We start from the raw sequence: 22,361 nt of genomic DNA, 5'->3' as shown, positions 1-22,361 counted from the left end.
CACAATGACAGTTCATCATACTGTGTACTTACAAAGCGCTGTTGAGTTTTAGAAACTGAAAAAAAAGGAATCAAACATGGTGTTGGATTTACTCAGCTCTCCCTGTTCACCATTGCGGGATGTCATTCAGAGACAGAGCAGATGGCGACCGCTGTGTACAAAATGCTTTTGTGTGTGCTTTTGCTGTTGCCATGTAGATGCGTGTGAACACTGAAACCCCTCTCTTGTGTACATCCGTGCTCATCCCCAGGGTCCACACCACACTCTACTTGGGAGGGAAGAAGAACCCCCCCCCCTCCCCCTCACATTCAGATTCAAATTCTAAGGTGCTTTATTGGCATGACAAATAGGTATACACTTGTATCGCCAAAGCAGTCATTATATAAAGATAACAAGATAGCATGAGAACACAACTCTCTCTCTCTCTCTGTTTGTCTCTCTCACTCTGTCTCTCTCTCTCTCTCTGCTCACGCTATCTCTGTCTATTCTCTGGTGATTGTATGTGACACTTTGGATGAGAGTGTGGCACAGCAGGGCCACCCAGTCAACCAGGTGGCTGAGTGCTCAGATGCCATGCAAGCAAATCAGCCATGTTGTTCTGCCTGCCCGTGTTTTATGAGTGTTTACTGAGGCACACTAAGGCTAACATTTGAATGGAAATCTGATCATTATTATGAACTATTTTATGTGTATGTATTCAGTATTTACAATGAGTAAACAAGGCACTCCAATGTCTAGTATGTTTGTGGATCAAATGAAGTGTCATTGACTCTATGAGAGTTGTGACCAATCTACTGTAGGACTGCTGCTGATGTAGTGCCATGATCCAGATCTGTGTGGGATTGGAGAAACTAGGGTGATAAACTTCGCCTCATAGTGAGTTAGATAGATAGTCCAAATAGATAACATTGGGCATAAACAGACTGTCAACATACTGTAGCACACAGATGCGCGCGCACACACACACACCCACACACACACCCACACACCCACACACACACACACACACACACACACACACACACACACACACACACACACACACACACACAACCACACACACAGCACACACACACACAGCACACAGAGAGAGAGAAAGAGAGAGAGTGTAAATGCTACACTCTAAACATGAATGTGTTAAAAACACCACAACATGTGTTGAATTTCAACACATCAATGAGTTCTGTTTGGGACAACACAACTTGTGTTAATGGTGACACAGTTGATGTGTAAGTATACTGACACAAAAGTTGTGTCAATATAGTGACACAAAGATGTGTAATAATGTGTAATTGTAACACAGTTATGTGTTACGTGTTAAAATGCTATTTACACATTAGTGTGCTCAGAATTCCAGTTATCCAACACAATTATGTGTCATTCTCTAAGTTAATCAATATCAATATAAATATAAATAAAGATGAAGATACAAGTTGAAATATACTTTGGAATGTTTATTTTTCAAGTCAACATTAACATTTCCTTCAAGTTAAATACCTCAACATACAAATAAATAACAATACAAATTAAATTAACAGTGAACAATTACAAAAATAGGGAGAATAGCAATATTATCAATACAACTGTAAAACAATCATTTTAAGCACTAACCTAATGAGAAATAAAACAATGAATATGAGAATAGCAATTAAATAAGTAATTCAATCAATCATATAATAACAATAACTATGGCATGGTAAGGCTAAATTTAAGGACAATAGCAAAAATAAATGTAAAATTATATCAATGGACAAATTATAACAAAACAATACTATTATGCAAACCATAACGCATAACAAACGCTCAAAAGACTAAGTGCATATTAAACAAATATGCCTTATGTGTACTATACATACTTGATACATACTTAACACATTTAACATTAAAGGAACACTTCAACGTTTTTCCATATTAAACTACGTTATTCCCTTAACTATGACGAGTTGATACATACCTCTCACGTTTCAATGTGTGCACTCATTGGCTAGCCCAGTTCATTCATTAGGATCCAAACAGAGATTAATTTAGAAACGACCAAACATCTCCATTTTTTCCCTAACACGAGTAGTCACACCACCAAGTATGGTGAGACAAAATAAAATGTGGTGCATTTCTAAGCGGGTAAGAGGGATAACTACGTACTACGACTATGTGCAGTAATATCCTCACTCCAAAGTGAAACTGAAAGCGCAAGAGTGATGATATTACTGCGCCGAGTCGAAGTGCTCCCAAGTGTTATTCCGCCACACAGTGAGTGCACGCGTTGAAACTTGAGAGGTATGTATCAACTCGTCTTAGTTAAAGTGTAAGTCCGGCGAAAATTTTAGAAAAATGTGTTTTTCTGAATGAAAATACATCAACTAAGCCACGGAAGAAGTATTTTTCGTTGATCGCGCAGTACAGAGCTAGCACGGGCAAGAGCTACAGCCCAAAATAGCAAACAGTGGGTTAGCATAGGGCTTGCAGCCATACGCTTTCAAATTCACATTTTTAAGCCACTAACATTGCTCAAAACAGCGCCAAACCTCATCAGCAGCTTGCTCTAGGTGTCTACACATAAAACGAAGCACCAACAACTTGGTTCACGAACCGACGTCTATAAAAGAAGACTTATGAACACTTACCCCTTCCAGCTCCTCACAAAGGAAAGTCTGTGATTATAGAACGCAATGCTTCCGTGCGAGGTCTCGCATGACGTTTCTGTGCTTCAGATAGGGTTGCTGTCTCGAACTGATTCTAAGTGTATACAAACTATTCCAAAGTTTACAGACTGATTGGTGCTTCGTTTTAAGTGTAGACACCTAGAGCAAGCTGCTGACGAGGTTTGGCGCTGTTTTGAGCAATGTTAGTGGTTTAAAAAATGAGAGTTTTTAGTGTGTGGCTGCAAGCCCAATGCTAACCCACTGTTTGCTATTTTGGGCTGTAGCTCTTGCCCGTGCTAGCTCTGTACTGCGTGATCAACGAAAAATACTTATTCCGTGGCTTAGTTGATGTATTTTCATTCAGAAAAACTTTTGCCGGACTTACACTTTAAGAGAATAACATAGTTTAATATGAAAAAACAGTGAAGTGTTCCTTTAACATTTTACCACCAATGACGAAATGTCGTGCTGGGCTCGTCAGATGGCCGATGCAGACAAGCTCTGGTTGCGTCCTTGAAGACCCCTCATCATAAGCGCATTGGGAGGAGATGTTCGTCCAATGCTGAAATAAAGTGTACACATTTATTATACACATCATTCTGACCTGGAGCCTGTATTCATTATGGTGCACGTACAGTGTACACTACATACCGGCACAAAGTTGATCAGGAAAAAATGGCCGACTTCACACTGCATCAGGTTGAGGCTGATCCCCATCACTGTCTTGACTGTTGGTCCAGGGTCCAGCAGCTGGATAGAGTAATTTTCTAGCAGCTCCATTTTCACTGGAGAGGAGAAAGAAACAGACAAAAAGAAAATAAGATTAAATATAGATTTTAAAATATGTACAGGGTACACAGATGAAAGCAACAAATGGATCGTGTGACATAAACCTATGCATTAAAATGCAATAACATACTTGAGCATACAACATGATTTAATAATATCATTTATAATGCTATAATATGCACGTACACTATATACCGGCACAAAGTTGATCAGGAACGAAATGGCCGACTTCACACTGCATCGGGTTGAGGCTGATTCCCATCACTTTCTTGACTGTTGGTCCAGGGTCCAGCAGCTGGATAGAGTAATTTTCTAGCAGCTCCATTTTCAATGGAGAGGAGAAAGAAACAGACAAAAAGAAAAAAAAGATTAAATATATATTTTTAAATATCTACAGGGTACACAGATGATAGCAACAAATTGATCATGTGACATAAATAAACCTATGCATTAAAATGCAATAACATACTTACTTAAGCATACAATATGATATAATATCATTTCTAATGCTATAATATACACACACACTAGGGCTTTTGCCCAAAAATCATATTTGAAGCTTGCTTCTTAATTAATATTCGAATATTTATAAATATTTTGACCACTTTATGCAAGCAGACTCTGCACTCAAGAGGGCAAGTTCCATTACAGCCCATGGAATAAGATAGTTAGCAAAGATAACACATTGTCTTCTGCTGCAGACCTGGAGCAAGCGTTTCGTGTAGGGTAGCTGCTAGTGGTGGTGGGGAAGGCACTGTTGTTTGGTCAGTGTAACCTTGGGGTGCTTCCAAATCCTGAACTAGCTTGCTTTACCAACCCATTTTATACAGTTTATTCACGCAAGGCAACACTTCACACAAGTTCTGCCAACTGTAATAACCAGCTTAATTCAAAGTGCGTGAGCAGCTGTTGCAGGCAAGTGAGCTAGCAGCTATCGTACCTAGCTAGCTAGTTGAGTAGCCTACACGAGAAGATAGCTGACTAACACGATTCTCAACTTCACCAGGCGTGAAAAAAGCTGAATTGAGCACAATGTTTACAAGCAGACACATTTACGTGAGATAATATCTCTAACAGGTTCGAATATTAGGCTGCTACACCCCCTGCTTAGCTCATTTAGCAAAAAAATAAGTTAGCTGCTCTAACGTTAGCAGTTAGCTGCTAACAGTCTTGTGTTGGGGGACGCTGAGGCAAAGTCACCTGTGAGAGGTCGGGTTAAGCCTAACTTATAGCTTATTGGGCACTTTTTAATCACTTATGTCTACAATTGAAAGATAAACACACAAAATCATCCACTCACCTGTCCATTTTATTGGTCCTTTCAACCGTGAATGATTCCTGCTGGACCATTGCTGCTGGTGAGATGAATGTCGTCGTTGGACGAAAAAAAACGTGGCTCTAGGCGTTTTGTGATTGGTCTTTATGTTGACACATTATTTTGTGTTGTAGAAGTTAGATCATGCAACACATTATTTGCAAAAATTGACACAACATGTGTTATTTGGCTTTCTACACATTGAATGTGTAAGAAAACAACACATTCTTTCTTAGAGTGTAGGTTTAAATGTCAAGACTGTTGTAAAACAAAACTCAGACATACTGTATACTGTATACTGTTTGTTTTCCAAAAGCCAAGCAGTCAACAAAAGGCTTAAGGGTTTTGAACTGTTCACCACAGATGTCCTGTTTCTTTGTCCTTCTCATACACGACAGTGGTCATGCATCTAAGCATTCTATTGTGTCTGTCTGTATAGCATCTGTGTGCTTTCAGCGTTTTGCACTTGGACTTCATGAGACGGTGACTTGAAGCAGTCATCTCATCTTCTGCTTCAAAGCTTATGGCTTGTGAAAATACCTGTTTGAATGAGATTCCGCCTGACTGTGTGAGGCAGATAGCTTTGAGAGGCTCTCACTCTCTCCATCCCTCTCTCCATCCCTCTCCCCTTTTTCTCTCTTTGTTCTCTCCCTTTTCTCTGTCTTCTTTTTCGACATCCATCTCCTGTATCGCCCTGATTGTTAAAGGATGAGGCAGAGGGTCTTTGCAGGCTTTGCTGTCTATTAATTTCAAACAGATGGTGGATCAGACTTGTAGATTCTGTATGTTCTCTATAGGCACACTTCAAACCTGTGCATTTGAATGATATGGTAATCCATAGTGTTAACGCTGAACACTGGTTCAGTGCGCCAGAATAAAAGCTTTCTACTCCCCTCCCCTCCTCTCTCCATGTCCCTGGTCCCCCTCCATCTCTCTCTCTGCTCCTGTGCTGTCAGTCCTGTGTGTGTATTGGAGGCAGACATGCTCTTCTGATGGCTCACGGGGCCCTCGGAGTACATGCTCTGATTATTTGCCCTGTCCCTGTGTGTGGGTCAGCGGGCAGACATTGAAGTGAGACGCTGTCTGAGGAAGACCCCCAGAGCCAGGTGACCAGCTGGTGAGAGGGAGAGAGAGAGACAGAGAGAGAGAGAAGAGAGAGAGAGAGAGAGAGAGAGAGAGAGAGAGAGAGAGAGAGAGACGAAAGTGAGAGATGGGGTTCCACTGGCACTACTGAACAGTCATCAGACCCAATGGAGCCAATGATTGATTTTAATGGATCATCGATCCCCTCTCTTTAATACCATGTATGGTATGACTGTGCCATGCACCGTAGAGTTTTGAAAGATCAAAGTTTATAGTCTTTTGGGGGAGCTTTGTTGCAAGTGACCACAAGTCCAAAATGGGTCCAAGCGCTCACAGGGACCCGGGCTCAAATCCCCATCTCACTTCCAATCTCTCACCCCCAGTTTGGTCAATTGGTCAACTTCATCTTTCAGGTCAAAGGAGAACCTTAAATTCAGCTCTGGCTTGGAAACCAGTGAGGAGAGGCTAGAATAGGCATTAAACTTGTCAATAAGGCTGCAGCATCAATTCTAGTGGTCCAACTAGGAAGACCAGAATCTCTCTCTTTCTCTCTCTCTCTCTCTCTCTCTCTCTCTCTCTCTCTCTCTATATATATATATATATATATATATATTATGCTTATATACCACTTCTTGGTTGAATTTCCCATTGTAATGTGCTCTTTAAAGCATAAATAATTTTTCACCCCTATGATCTAGTTCCAGTTTGGTCACATGATGTTTGAACATTACTTCACTTGGCATCATGACCACATGACCACCTCAATCCTCCATTATCTTTTGATGACCAAACACCATGTTGTCCATCATCTCTTACATGTGTGAACGTGTCAGCATCACCTAGTGATAGAAAATAACAACCGTTATCAATAAAGACACATTTGATCAATATCAAGTTCATTAGATGGATGCATTTGGCAACAGTATATTTACGTTTCCAGTTTTTCTGTGCAGGAAAAGAGAGGGGAGAACATAGAGAGCATTAATGAACTAGAGAGTGAGCGAAAGAAAAGAGAGAGAGAGAGAGAGAGAAAGAGAGAGAGAGAGAGAGATTTCCACTGAGTTTATGCCCACTGCCACTTTCGGTAAGCTGAGCTGTGTCACTGACCGTCACCCTTTCTGTAACCATGGACACAGTCATTAAGGAAACACTTAATCACGGTTTAGCCGCTTGGATGCTAACCTTTTGGGGATTTACATGATAAGGTCACAGAGCACAGCGGTGCTGATCCAGAGAAGAAGGAAAAGGCAAGAGGCGGAGCGTAGCAGGGAATTCTCTAGGAAATGGAGTTCAACCTGTCGGATCCTTAGAACAGACTAGAAGCAATTTTCAGCGCCGTCTTACAGCAAATTATTTAACCTTAAAATAGCTCCTTTGATGACACACTGACTTGATAATAAGGAGAATAGTGGCTCTAATTCTGCCCTATGTAGCTGTGTCTCACCAAGCAGAAACATTAGCCTTTTTGTCGGATTTCAACACACTGAGTTGACCGCCTTAGTGCTAAATTGGCACTCAGTGCATTGAGCGCGGAGAACAAAGGGTATAAATACCATACATGATAACCACCCTGGTGGGAGGGGAATCAAGGCGGCGGTGGTGGTGTTTTTAGCAAGTGTGTACTCATGTTTGTGTTTTGTATTTTTTATCACAGTGTCACACGCGCGCACACACACACACACACACACACACACACACACACACACACACACACACACACACACACACACACACACACACACACACACACACACACACATAATACACACAAACACACAGAGAAAGAGAGAGAGAAAGAGAGTGGGAAGGGGAGAGAGAAGGGATTGATGGTTTCACAGTAGCCATTACATATAAATGACTCCCTTGGTTGACCTGAGCTCTGCCAGATTGCAAGAGTGAGTGGCTGATGGAACCCTGGACTGGCAGAAAGACTCTCAGAGGCGTCCAGATGTATGGGCACAGGTGGTGGGCATCAGATTAGGCTGGCGCAGCGCTGCAGCAGCCATGAGGTCTGAAGGCACGTGATGTTTGTGTGCTCGGCTTGTTTGTTGCTGATGTGATAATGTGTGTGGTGGAAGTGGGCGACAGACCGAGGTGAGAAAAGACGAGGACACTGAGAGACAATGATGGAGAAAAAAGAAAGAAAGAAAGAAAGGAAGAAAGAAAGGAAGACAAAGGAAGAAAAGAAAGAGCATTAGCAGGAGAAGGCGTAGCATCACAGAAGAAGGGAACTGAGAGAGCTGTCAGGGCTAATTGGAGATCAAAATCTGAGTGTGTGGGCGCGCAAGCCTGTGAGAGAGCACTTCTTCAGTGGAAGAGAAATGAGTGATTTAGTTGACACTGTAATTATTTGTTTGTTGGAGATTTATTGTTAAAGCCAACAGCTATGCTATGCTAAGTGCTCCAACAGCTATGCTAAGTGGCCTGCACCTCACCTGCCTCTTAATACCTCCGCTTCAGAGGAGCACATTGAACTCATCATGGAGAAACAGACAGATATATTAAGACATTACTCTGTTTCATTTTTGATTATTTACTTCACCAAAAATATGGGCTACACAACACAACATCATGATATGACACAAATATGGCATGAAGGATGCTCTGCTCTGCACTGCTAGGAGATGTCCTCAGTGGATGTTGGATGCATCCGTGTCATATCACGATGTTGCACACTCATGACAGCTTCATGTCATATTCCACATGAGCCTGACATGCTACTAAGTCATAGCATTGCGCATAATGGGAGCTGCTACTTAGTGTTACTGTGCTTAGTGTCATGACTGCGGTGGTGACGAGAGTCTGCCATCCCCTACAGAGACACTGTGACACTTTATGGCATCCACTGTTGCATCTTTATGACATGTTTATCTCCTAATCTGCTCTTAATAATGGATGGTGCCAGTAGAGTATCACCATGACGGCTAAGTGTTGAGTTGTACACTGAGATGGGGCAGACATGATGAAGAGGGAAGGGGTGGCAGGAAACAGACAAAAGGAATGGCAGTTCCAGGAGGATGACAGGGCAAAACTTCGTCATACGAGAGTGTGTGTGTGTGTGTGTGTGTGTGTGTGTGTGTGTGTGGGTGTGTGGGTGGGTGGGTGGGTGGGTGTGTTTGTATGTGTGAGAGAGAGAGAGACAGAGACAGAGAGTGAGAGTGAGAGATAGCATGTACTTGTGTGCTAATAAATTCTCTCTCACACGTGTGTGCTAATAAATTCTCTCTCACACGTTTCTGCATGGTTAACTTGCCTGCAGTGATTTATTCCTTCCATTCCAGTTTCTTAAGCTCCCATAGTAATTCTCCTGTGTATGGGAGTGAGCTAATTCCCCTTAATAGGATGGAGGGAAAGAGGGAAACAGGGAGAGAAAGAATGAAAGAAAGTGTGAGAGACCGTTATAGACTACGGGGGAGACTTAGGGGCTCACACACAGACTCCCTCGAGACACTTAGTCTGCATCCATAAATAAGAATAAATGACCAAGCATTGTAGAGATCAGCCAAAGTCCACTTTTTATGGCATCCCCGAGTATAGAGTAGAAATGATGGGAGTGTTTATTATAGCTTCTTTTACATTTCACTGTGTCATTATTTATGTTAGAACATTTAATCAAGGGCTATGCTTGCCATTAGTCATTTACTCATTATTATTATTAGTCATTGTTTGGTAACAGAAAAGGTCTGAGTTTGTATTAGCGGCTGAAAAGACCGTATACTGTTCTGTTTCGACTCACGGGGGCCTCATGGGGCTGTTAGTGCAGATTCTGTACACTTTAGTGTGTGTGTGTACAGTCACAGTGCTTCACAGCATTTCAGTAAGGGTGTTTTTTTTTCACTGGCGAGTGATGTATGCCCGTGCCCTTGAGCGCTGGCACTGCGTGGAGTTCCATGCCAGAGCTGAGTGGCGAGGCCAATGCCTGTGCAATTGGAAAATGTTTTTCTCTGATAGCAATCCAGTGACCTGCGTCTCACAGAAGCTCAGCCCATCTAGCATGTCGGCCGCATTCCACGCTCCCGGCATGCATAGTGCATTCTCACCTCATGGATCGTGCGTGTATACGTGTAATGGGCATCGCCGGTCTCCCGTACTTATGCAAGTGTGCTGGATTATTCTCTATCAGCGCTCTGCAGATGGTGAGCTCCTGGAGGTTCACTGGCTCTTTTCGGGTTGTGTGAATCAAGGGTCCCCCCACAGGCCTCTCCATATGGTTCTCCTCGCCTCTCCCGCTCCAGCATGTGCTTGATATTCAACAGTTTGCCCCTGTAGCTCCGGCGCTTCCCACAGCTCATCTTCCTGGGTAATTATGCCAGTGCAGTAATACCAGTTGCCCTCCCTTCTGCACCATGCAGAATAAAACATATTGGAATCTGTAGAGATACATGTAGATTTAGACAAAGTGGGAGTGGTGAGAGTGGATGTGGAAGTTTCAACCAATGCAAAATAGTGTTTTGGCCATCACAACATTTGGCATGTGACCCAGTTGAGTCCTCAGTCAGTCACATCACTAGAAGATCTTCAAACTGACATACAATTTCATTTGTATGTGAAAGTAGATGCACGCATGCACACATGCACACCAAAACACACACACACACACACACACACACACACACACTCTCACACACTCACACACACACACACACACACACACATTTTAATACCTTTATTTGTGTTCACATTTTACAATGAATTTCATTGAACACAAACAATTTTAGACACCAGCATTGCAAACCCAGTAGCCTATGTCTCTGGTCTCAGTTCATGGGTACATAAAACAACGCCTTCTCCATATGTGGCGACTGCCAATTATCACAGAAATTGAGCAGAATTTTGCTAGAGCCTTTGCTCTTGGCTTAGAGAGACCAGCAATCTGCAAACCCCTGACTACTAGTCTGTGGACATTACCTAAGCTTCCAAATATACACACCAACAGCTTACATTTGTACCCAAGCTGTACAACAATGTCTCTGAGTGGCTGATACTTTAAAAGCTTGGTGAGGTAGGCATCCTCTAGACTGTAGTCAAATGCACAGCCTACTTCAATAATGGTTACTTCTCTGCTGTCCTCATCAACAACAACAACATCTGGCCTTTTTGCAGCAAGATTTAAAAACACATTATTTCCACTATTACAGAGTTTGAACATGCAAGGTGAGACATATACATTCTTGTAGATTGTTGTAAGCGGTGAAGCACATGGGATTATGTGTTCAACTATTAAGTCAACAATTCTGTCGTGTCTGGCCATGTACATTCCCTTATACACATAGCAGCCATTCAGAATATGAGACAGGGATTCAATAATTAGCTGGTTATCATGGTGCAAACAGTGGGAAGAGAATGTGTTAGGGTACCAAAGAGATAGATTAAGTCTAGTTGGAAGAACTTGTAGTCTGGCTTTGGCTGCAAAAGTCAGTATGTCTTCATCAACAGCAGAGTTTTTAAGTATTGAGTGAGAGACAGTATGGTCTGCAGTAGGAAGGCAAGCAAGCTTTCCCTGTAATTTTAAATCAGTCCAATGTTCTTGCTGGCGCTGTTGTTGTAGCTTTACAAGGCACCTTCGTGCATTGTCAGGTGATAGATGATGTCCTGTACCCACAATAGTAGCCCTTACTGAGATTAAACAGTCAGTTATAAGGTCTTCAGAAACGATTACATTTTCTGAGTCAGGTTTAACCCAGTCCAGGGATACTCCGACTCTTACACAAAGGTCATTAAGATCAGGCCAATCTGACCAGACCCCAAAACCAGCACAGTGAGTCTCCATTTTAGAGTTAGATTTCCTTTTGAAGCCCAGGAAGCTTGGCTCACCCTCTCTTGCCAGGGGGACTTTGCGGCGTTTCATGTCCAGAAACAGAGAGGATCTAGCAAGCTCCCTGACAGTGTTGTCATCATTGTTCAGCATTTTAATGAGATGTGACAGTCTTGTTGCATTATATATCCACTCCACGTTTGGAACACCAAAACCCCCATCCTCTCCTCTCCTCTCCTCTCCGCCACCTCACCTCAGCTCAGCTCTCCTCTCCGCCGGCACAGCCATCAGGAGCAGCACGCAGCACGCAGCACCATCCCACCGTCCCCCTCTGATCCCAGCCTCTCTGTTTACCCCAGATCAAGACACAAGCACACCACATAGCAATCATCTTTAGCTGTCAACGCACGTACACAACACACACACACACACACACACACACACACACACACACACACACACACACACACACACACACACACACACACACACACACACACACACACACACACACACACACACACACACACACACACACACACACACACACACACCCTAATCTCAGAATGTACAGACAAAAAGACAGCTGGTGGTAGCTAAAGTCTGGAGATAAAGCAATTGTTAGGAAGGAAGCCGGTGAGACACAGCCCTAAAGAACGGGGCGAGTGATTCATTACCCAGCCACACACCTGGGACACTGCATCTGAATGGCTCTGCTCTTCATCAGGTCACCATTAATTAAAGCCTGTTAGCATATCGCTAGCACATCGCTACCACAACATAGACCAGCACATCTCATTCATCCTGTAACTATTTCAGCACTTGTAAGGAGCTGCTAGCTTCACTATTGACGGCCATAACTCACATAGCCCCCGGAGACGATACAGAAACATCATTAACGAAGTGCTGACTTGCAGCGCTGTGCCTGAGATGCTCCAGGAGTGGTAACAGTGCGAGGAATAGCTCAGGTCGACTCGGGAGGGGCTATGGAATTTCCATTAGCACGTGTGAGTGGCTGTATCTATGGCCTCCGGGTCTATCCCAAGGATGCGAGGTAGGTGGTTCTTGTGGGTTTTACTGTGACTACAAGTGGCCAAAAAGAGACAGATCTGACAAGTCTGTGTCCAGCAAGGAGGTTGTCAAGGTCACTGGGATTCTTTAGAGAGAGAGAAAATACACCTAAAACGGCAAAAGTCTGGGAAAGCAGAGAGTGAAAAGCGAGTCTGTGTCCAGCTCCTCAGGGGCTGTGTCGTGCTTTGTAGTGAGATGCTGTCAAAAGATGTTTATTTTCAGTGGGTTATCAAGGGCATCACAGTCCAGAATATTTTTGGTATGCTTGTAGCAGTCTGTGGGCACGGAGAATAGAACCGCGCGGATATTGTAGCGACTCAACCATATGGTTGTGCTGTACTGCATGCCAGCTCTGACATCCTTGATGTAAGAGCGCACTTCAAAGGAGGCCCAAGGTTAACCATGTCAGGGGTATTGTTCCGTGCACCTTTTTCATACTTCTCTGGCAGAAAAGAGAGAGAATTTTTTGATGCTGTATCCTGCATCGCATCGAGCCACTAACTTTGTTGGGCCCAAAACTTGCTCACTTTTGACCCGAGCGTTTGATGTACTTTTCGACCCGTCCTGTCCGTGTCTAGTCATCCCGGCGACGTAATTGCACCAGCCGTGCAGATGTAACCCCCTCCCCACTCAGCGAGCCGCCCGGCCGCCCGCTGTGCCAGCCTGCGCTATCGCTAACAAGAGCTTGGGGCTCATCAGGCCCTAGCAGTGGGGGAGATCAGGACTTCAGAGACCGCCGGCGGAGCAGCGCGCTGATCAACCCACCCCAGCGAGCGCTAAAGGGGAGAGGGGCTGATCCCCAGGCCTCCGCGTCTCCACGGAACGTATGTTGGAGGAGGAGGTGGTGGTGTTGGTGCTGAACTGGGGAGTTAAATGCGAGTGCTACTCTGGCGGCGCGGCCGCTCTCTCACACTGGTTGGTGTAATGTCACATTTCTTTACTGGAATCACCTGCTGAGCTGCTACTGCTGCTGCTGCTGCTGCTGCTGCTCCAACACCATCATGTCTCAGAGGTAAAGCATGACAGATCACTAGGGGGCTGCAGGGGGGCAATAGACACCTAGAGAGAACAAGACTCTCACCAAACCCCTGCTGCCTCCCTCTGATGGGGACATGAGCAGCAGGGGATCAGCCTGTTGGACTCCAAACACGTTGGCAATCTTCAGAGTATTTGACGTCTTTTCCTCCTAACCCTCCTATGTATGTTCACAGCTCCAAGGCCTCTATTTGTCAGGATTTCTTCTGGGAAACTGACCCGACGTCTGGCTGCTCTGACCAGCTTAAGCAATGAAAGGCAACAGAACAGAAAGGACTGGAAGGATCTGTTTTCAAATAAACACTCTAGCGGTGTTGATTTTCTCCCAGCTGCAGCCTTGCTCACGTCTCTCTCTCCCCCAGCCCGTGTCAGCCTTGGTTTTTTTGCCCTGCTCCTGGCCTGTCTCCCTCGTAAGGGATTCCATTAAGGCAGGTGTGCTCAAGGGCATGGCAACAGCGCCTCAGTGGGAGATTAAGCCCCGGAGCCTTTCAGTGCAGGACTCAACCACAACATGCACATGCACACACACACACTCAAAACCTGAAAGGTAAAACGCACGCACGCACGCACGCACGCACGCACGCACGCACGCACGCACGCACGCACGCACGCACGCACGCATAAAACAGTACACATATGCACAGCAGTCAAAGTGACCAAATCCGTATCTCCAAAACCTGCTGAATATGTGTCATCTCTGCACTGATGATATCTATACATACACTGTACATATCAGTAGACTCTTTCCACATCACATGGCTCTTTCAAGGGGCTCACAGAGACTCTGATAGTGTGAAGGCTGAGTGAATATTTCACTCAGTGTGTGTGTGTGTGTGTGTGTGTGTGTGTGTGTGTGTGTGTGTGTGTGTGTGTTTTGTACTGTACGTGCGTTGACAGCTAAAGATGATTGCTATGTGGTGTGCTTGTGTCTTGATCTGGGGTAAACAGAGAGGCTGGGATCAGAGGGGGACGGTGGGATGGTGCTGCGTGCTGCGTGCTGCTCCTGATGGCTGTGCCGGCGGAGAGGAGAGCTGAGCTGAGGTGAGGTGGCGGAGAGGAGAGGAGAGGAGAGGAGAGGCGGCCGCCCACACGGATGCCGTTGTCCTCACTAATGCATTCCACGAAGCCACCTGACTCTAAAGAACAGGCCATTAGCATGCTAAACTGTGCAATTATCAAGCAGGGCTTTGCCGCATTTTTCCTGCATCCTTTCTGCCCGGTAGATCACTGCCTCTAGTTTTTTTTTTTTTTGCCACTCTGCATCAGCACCTGCTCTGAAGAGAGTGCCGGTCGGTTGAGCGTGAACCCAGACGAACTCGCTGGCTCTCAGCATGATGGTGTGTGTCACCGTGTTTAAAGGTCACCGGGCGCAGGAGCCGGATCACCGGGTCCGACAGCCGTCTCTGGAGACCGACTGTCCAGAGCTCGCAGACACTGTCCTTTTGTGTCTGAATCAATCGAGCCAACACCATCAAAACAGAGTCGGTTTTCACATGATAACCTGCATCTGAAATAATAAAAAGCTAACAGCCACAGGTGATTAATTATAGAAAGGGAAGATCAGGGTGTTCCACGACAAAGAAGATGGCCCTGAGTCACGACAGACATGAGACACTCAATTACTACCAGGTTATTTCACAATTCCGGCTCTTCCTTTACAGAGCATCCTCAGAGAATGTCTAATAAGGGGAGAAGGACCACTAGCGAAATACTTCCGCATGGTACTGCAACTAGAGGGCGATCGCGAGCAAGTGATGAATGAATGGGTAGCAATGGAGCTGAACCCCCCAGTACCACATTTCTCGTTATATAATTTTTTCTCCTAAAATTGCATTAATGCATGCGATGCAGGATAACTTGACTTGACAATCAGCTGACCAATACAATTTTCAATATGTGTTGTTATTCCTAAAAACCCTTTCAAAGTTTTCATGTCACGTGACACAAGCGAACCACTTTACGGCCATAGACCTAAAAGAAGGTTCAGCTTCACGACGGTCGTAATCGGTCGCGATTGTCGCGAGCATCCATGAGCTAAATGCTAGCATGTTACAGGGAAAACGGCCCATCCTATGAAAAGCAGAAAGGACATGAGTGACTTTTTATTTCATTTCCAGTGGAAAACCTATACTCAGGTAGCTACTACGACAATGTACATTAAGAAATGAAGTTGCCAACTGTGAAAAAAACGAGTTCTAGCCGCTTAGCCCCATAGACCACAATTCATTTATCACTTGCTCGGCAACGCCCCCAGCGGAATTTCAACAGATTGCATGAACAATCCGGTACAATGGAGTTAATAGGAAGTGGACCGGCTCTCCCTAAAGGGGCTCTGGCATCCTGTTGAATGACTGGCTTTTCAGCTGTGTGCAATCATGTGCGACACTTCCACAAGGCTCAGGGGTCAGTGGGGCTAAAGACAGAGGACAGGGCAGCAATCAGCAGGCAGCCAACCACAAGCAGCGGATAAACAAGGTCATCGAGAGGGCTATAGCATTTACACGTAACAATGCACACCTGTGCATCAAGTCCTGTGCTCAAACCAAAATGCCACAACAGCCCTGTGTTTGTGTTGATGTTCACACCACATGTGATCAATCACACACTCAGTTAATGCCACTTAGCCTCTCATTACACTGGACAGAGTCCACTTCTCCCATTGCCATGATCCATCATGCAAACCCACACTCTAGAAGCATTATAAACACGCAAACTCATGCTCTAGAATCACCTCTAACCATGCAAACCCAACACTCTAGAAGCATTTATGACCATGCAAACTCATGCTCTAGAATCACCTCTAACCATACAAACTCATGCTCTAGAATCACCTCTACCCTGCGTTTGGGGCCACTGTGTTTCCCATAGACTGTATATATGGTGTTTCCCATCTACTTTGCTCTACCACCTCACAGAACCCCACCACCGTAGTCCTGATGAGTCCTCCTCATATCTGATTAAGATAATCACTGGCATTGTAATTACACGAGAGCTATAAATACTGTAGGTCCTCTTGGGGCATGCAGGGACTAGTCAAACATGCTGCACAGAGGTCTTACACGCCTTGCTGTGAAAAGCTGGAGTCGTTTATTATATTGGTTTTGAGTCATCATGGACATATAGGATAACTTTTAATTTTGAGTGGTTGGTTACTTTGGTGTACTTTTAAGAATGACCTTGTGTTTCCTCCCATTTTGAGTTGGTTAGTATGACTTATGTGCAAATGGCCTAATGCCAATGCCAATGTTCCACCACTTGAAGTTTCATGGACTTTTTGGTATGTGTTATGGGAAGCTTTCATGAACTGAAAACAACAAAAATCATTTCTGTTGCAATCAGTTAGGGGGTGATTTTTCTCCACACAGATTGCCTAGACTACCGTAATTTCCCGACTATTAGCTGTGGGCCCGCAGGTTTTACATAAATTTAGCAACATTTCTACAGCTATGAGGTTAATACAGGGGGGCAGTTAAAATGGTGTTGATATGGTTTTGTTTCTTTTAACTTGCAAAAAACACTGTCCTGTGGCTTATACACAATGCGGCTTATATGCAGGAAATTACTGTATAGTGTTTGCCCTCACTTCTGCACCCCTCACTCTTCCCATAGCTTATTCAATTATGCACCAAAAAACTTGTTTGGACATCAATCTCTTTATCGTGGTCATTTTTAAAATGACAGTTCATATCAGTCTGACCATAACCAATAAATCTCTCTCTGTCCCTTCCCTCCCTCCCCACCTGCGTTATGCTGTAAATATTAATGGACAGTGTTGGGTGAGCACAGCCATGTTGAGTTATGACTTTGATTGAGATGTTTGTGCGTCTCTGTGTAGCCATGGGAGGCTGGCTGTGGGAAGTGACTTATTAAGGCACCTGCTTTATACAGTATGACTATTTAGACTTCTGTTGAAACCCCAAATTAATGTCAAATTGAAATACTAAAGTAAACACTTGTATTCTCCTGTGAACCTCTGACAAAAGACTTCTTAAGCGGTCTTACTTAAAACAAAGCATGATATACAGTAGTGCTGTGCGATATTACGGTATATATCGTTGTACGACAGAAAAATGTCTATCGTACGATACAGTCCTCTACCGTTTATATCGTAATTTTAACGTGTGTGGCTGCTGCTCAGATAATTTAACTGCAGGTGCGTTGCCGCTTCTCGCAGCGGGCAACGTAAACTTAATTATCTGACTCGGGATGGGTGGCCAGGCAAGTGAACGCAGCTAATAGTAAACAAATTAATAACTTTTTTTGAAGTTGGCATAAAGATTAGTGTTGCACGGTGCACTGATACTACAAAAATATTGCAATCTAACACCTGATGTTAGCCTTTACAATACTTAAGAATGACTGTGTTCTTCTGAAGAAGCCTGTGCGGTGCGCGCAAGGCAGGTCTCCCCTAAAAGCTAGCCTGTGGCTGTGCGTCTTTTTCCCCTCACACACACTCGTATGCGCAGCAGTGCTAACAGCAGACATGGCTGCTAGTTTAAGTGATGCTATTGTAACACACAATAATAGGCTAATATCAAGTTGATTTTCTCACTTGCATCTCTCAAATGTGTGTTGCTAACCTATCTAGGCTATGGCATTTAGATAATTTAGGCTCACTATTGGGTTTAACGTCATTATTTTATCTCACGTATTTCTTAAAGTGACAGGCACTCAATTACACCTACTGTACACACAACCACAACTGTTCATTTAAAAAATAATAATGATAATAGGAGAAAATATAAGAAAAATTTACATTCATGTGTGGTTATAAATATATAATTTTAAGTAGAAGTACTATATCGGGATATATATCGTTATCGGGATATAGAATTGCCTATATCGGGATATAACTTTTTGTCCATATCGCACAGCACTAATATACAGCAAGGGCATTTGGCACTAAAACAACCTTCATTAAATATTGCATTTGTTTCTTGGCAGCTCAGAACCTGCCTGACAGCACTATGCTCTAGAGCTGCTTTTAAACTCTTTTATTCGCTCTTTCATTTTCTTATTTTACAATGTTTTTTTTTTATGCTACAAACATTTTTTGTGTTATCAATATTTTGGATTATCCCCTATCAATTACATCGTAAACTTGAAACCTTTATTCTGTTCTTTACATAGTTTATATTTCTGTTATAAAAATGTATGTTCTTCTGCTTGTCTCAAAGCTACTAGATAAAGGTCAGGGTTAGCACTGCAAGTCTATTACCCAGGGGAGATGACATGAATTGGAGATCAGCCATGTGCAAATATACAGGTGGTCCACTCCTCAGAGAATGTCATGTATACACACACACACACACACACACACACACACACACACACACACACACACACACACACAGGTACACTACCTGCCTGGGAACATTTCAAACGGAGCCCTTTCTCCATGCTCGTGTGTGTGTGTGTGTGTGTGTGTGTGTGTGTGTAATGTTTCCATGCATGTGTGTGTCCGTGTGTTGTGTGTGCACATGTGTGTAGCTGTGGTATTTTTTGACAGAGAAGAGAGAATGAAGTAAAATATATTTTCCTTGCGGGCTAACATTACTGTGAATGCACACAAGCCTGCTGGGTCATGAAATATGCATGAGAACAGGAGAGGGAGGGAGCGAGGGAAGAGCTCACTGATTGTTCAACATGATTGCTGTCAAGACAGCTGGGTTGTGATTAATGTCAATTGTTCATGTACATGAGTCTGTGTGTGTGTGTGTGTGTGTGTGTGTGTGTGTAGGGGCTTCTTATTCTCTTAATAACACATGCAATGTGTGTCTGCATGATGAGAGAGTAATATGTGTATTGTCTTACTGTTTGCCTGTTTACGTGTCAGTTACACTGTACTGGCACAGTTTTGTTTTTATCATAATAATAATAATAATCATAATAATCATAATTATCATAATAATCATAAAAAACAATAACATCAAGGCTAATTGGTAGAGAGCACAGAGCCTTGTGAAAGTCACCTCTGCTGGTCACTGTTTGGATCTCTGATCGTGTGTCTCTCTCTCTCTGATGGTCTCTCTGTCTCTGATGGTCTCTCTCTCTGATGGTCTCTCTCTCTCTCTGATGGTCTCTCTCTCTGATGGTCTCTCTCTCTGATGGTCTCTCTCTGAGCAGAGCAGAGCAGTGCTGGAGTGTGGCGGAGGAGCACACCTCTCCCTGCCCAGCATGAATACTCTCTGATGGTCTCTCTCTCTCTGATGGTCTCTCTCTCTGATGGTCTCTCTCTGAGCAGAGCAGAGCAGGAGTGCTGGAGTGTGGCGGAGGAGCACACCTCTCCCTGGCCAGCATGAATACTCTCTGATGAGCCCGGCTATTATCTATCACTTACAGGCCAGGGGGAGAGAACGCACTGAGAACAGAAAATTAGGCTGCTTGTAATGATTTCTCTCTGTCCGCAAAGGAGCAGTTTGCTAGCGCTTTCTCTATGTTTTTTTTTTCTCTTTAAATGGTGCTTTGATTTTTTTTTCAATGTCCTTTTTGATGCCGCCGAGCATAGATGAATAGAGAAGCGCCTTGAATGGCAAAGTTCGCCAGAGTTTCTGTTGAGAAACACCACAAATCTTTTTACTTGCTCAGAACTGCTTTACTGGATAATGATGAAACACACTTCCATAACAGCTACCCTGCAGGGATGGATATTTAATATGTTGTCCACCTGCCACTGTGGCTGATGAATTCCAAAATCTAAAAGCCACTCAACTCTTTTACCAGCCTCGATAAGGTATGAAAATATAGTATGACGTTCTGCTATACGATCAAAATGTGCTGAATTTTTCTCTAAACCTACCACCAAAGTTGGACAGAATTGGCCTATAGACTCCGCCTTCGTATGTACTTCTGCTCAATTTTCATTTGCCTTCAGTACACCGTCTGTGTCTGCCGTATATTCGTAGTTTTTCTCCGGCCAAAATGTGCAGGTCCAATCAGCGAACAGAGAGAGTAGTCGAGAACAATGACGTTTAATTTTAAAGTCACTGCTTCTTAAAGTAACCCATACTGAGGAATTTGAGGCTTACTTTGTAGTAACAATTTGTGACATGGAACCTTTCAAATCCATGGAATGGATGCTCAGTACATGTCCATGGGAACAAAGCATGAGATATCTCATAACATAGCATGAGATACAACTAGCACCAACATTCTACTGGTCTCTACGAATAACTAGCTAGCCCATTTGAAAACGTGTGCCTTTCGCATTGGGCTTAAGCCAAAATGTGAGTCACCAAGAGTGTTTTGGGGCTTTGTGTTTAAGTGTGTGTGGTAGAGAAGGGGTGTGGAGTGGGGTGTGTGTGTGGGGGTGTGCTTGCGGATGTGTTAGTATCTCGTGTCTGTTTGTGTTTGACTGTGTGGAAGATTGCGGTGGGCATTTTAAAAGCCGTTTTGGGATTCACAGATGTACTCAAATGAGATTTCAGTGTTTGCCCATCTGTGCTCTCCCTTTGGCCTCTGCATAGCTTGTCAACAGTGTTTTATAGTGTGTGTGTGTGTGTGTGTGTGTGTGTGTGTGTGTATCTATATATATAACACACCCATGTACTGTAAGTGTGTGTGTTATCCTTACTCACTTTTAAAGTTCTGTGCACTGCTGTAGCCAGTGGTTTTTGCAGCTCAGTCTGTGATTGGTCTTTTTGATAACCTCTCCATGTGTACTGAATGCTTTGAGATCCAACATCATCATTATCTTTCTAACCAATAAACTGATATTATTATCTTAAAGACCTTCAAGTGAAATACTAATGGCACTCAATGTCGGCTCACTATGTGTAACTGTTTTGTTCACAAAGGCGTCATTCGGTCTATGCTCAGCCCTTTCAATATGCGTCCATTTAGCTTCGTGAAAAGCTGTTATTGAATAAGTAAGTACACCTATAAAGATGGCGAAGTGAGTGTCTTTCACTGCCAGGGGAGATGTGCCTTTTAGGACAGTGTTTCATGGCTGTGAGCCGTGCTGAAGGGGATAAAATAGTCTCTGGATTGTTTATCGCTGGATGTTCCTGAGAGAGAGAGAGAGAGTGAGAGAGAGAGAGAGGGAGAGAGAGAGGAAGCAATCTTCTAGCGATAGATAAATAAACAGTAATGGTGTGTTTGTGTGTCTGAAGTGGTGAAACAAAGATTTTAGGAACCATCTGAAAATGTTAAGATTTGTTTGTGAGTCTATGTCTGTATTCTTACTTGTAACTGTGTGTACTTTGGAGAGAGACAGCTAGAGCCTTGCATTGAGAAACGTGGCAGTGAGAGACATGAGACGGGGAAATCCTTGCGGTGAAATAGCCTCTAATAGGGCCAACAAGAGACGAGGATAGAGAAACAGGCTTTAATCCATTCCCAGTAGGCCTCACAAAAGCACAAACATAATTACCGCACAAATCCATAGCTTATGTGACAAGGGCTCAGTGTCGTGTGTGTGTGTGTGTGTGTGTGTGTGTGTGTGTGTGTGTGTGTGTGTGTGTGTGTGTTTGTGTGTGTGTGTGCGCGACTGCGCGTGCACAGGTATCCAAATGTGTATTCCCAAATAATATTACAGTGTTATCGTGTGTTGTGTGCGTGTGTTTATTTTCATGTTGGTCTGTGTTTGTTCTGTTTGATAGATACATGTGTGCCTGGGCAGATAGGTTCACCTCATTCACTTTGGCAGAGCTAAACATTTCCTGAGAGAGAC

At 43.7% G+C, this 22,361-nt stretch overlaps 1 protein-coding gene and 1 long non-coding RNA gene across 2 annotated transcripts in view; one reads left to right on the top strand and one right to left on the bottom strand.

The window, feature by feature from the left end:
* The window catches only part of asic2 (acid-sensing (proton-gated) ion channel 2), a 343,393-nt gene that overhangs the window by 50,609 nt on the left and 270,423 nt on the right, over positions 1 to 22,361 (top strand). The gene's annotated exons all lie outside the window — the stretch shown is intronic.
* Positions 3,086 to 4,789, bottom strand: LOC134076274 (uncharacterized). The gene is made up of 3 exons (XR_009938584.1): positions 4,732 to 4,789; positions 3,294 to 3,427; positions 3,086 to 3,204 (listed from the first exon to the last, which is right to left on the bottom strand). It is a non-coding gene; the product is annotated as an uncharacterized LOC134076274 (long non-coding RNA).

This window comes from Sardina pilchardus, chromosome 3 (assembly GCF_963854185.1).
Source record: "Sardina pilchardus chromosome 3, fSarPil1.1, whole genome shotgun sequence".
Taxonomy (NCBI): domain Eukaryota; kingdom Metazoa; phylum Chordata; class Actinopteri; order Clupeiformes; family Clupeidae; genus Sardina; species Sardina pilchardus.
This window is presented reverse-complemented; position numbering and strand designations above follow the sequence as displayed.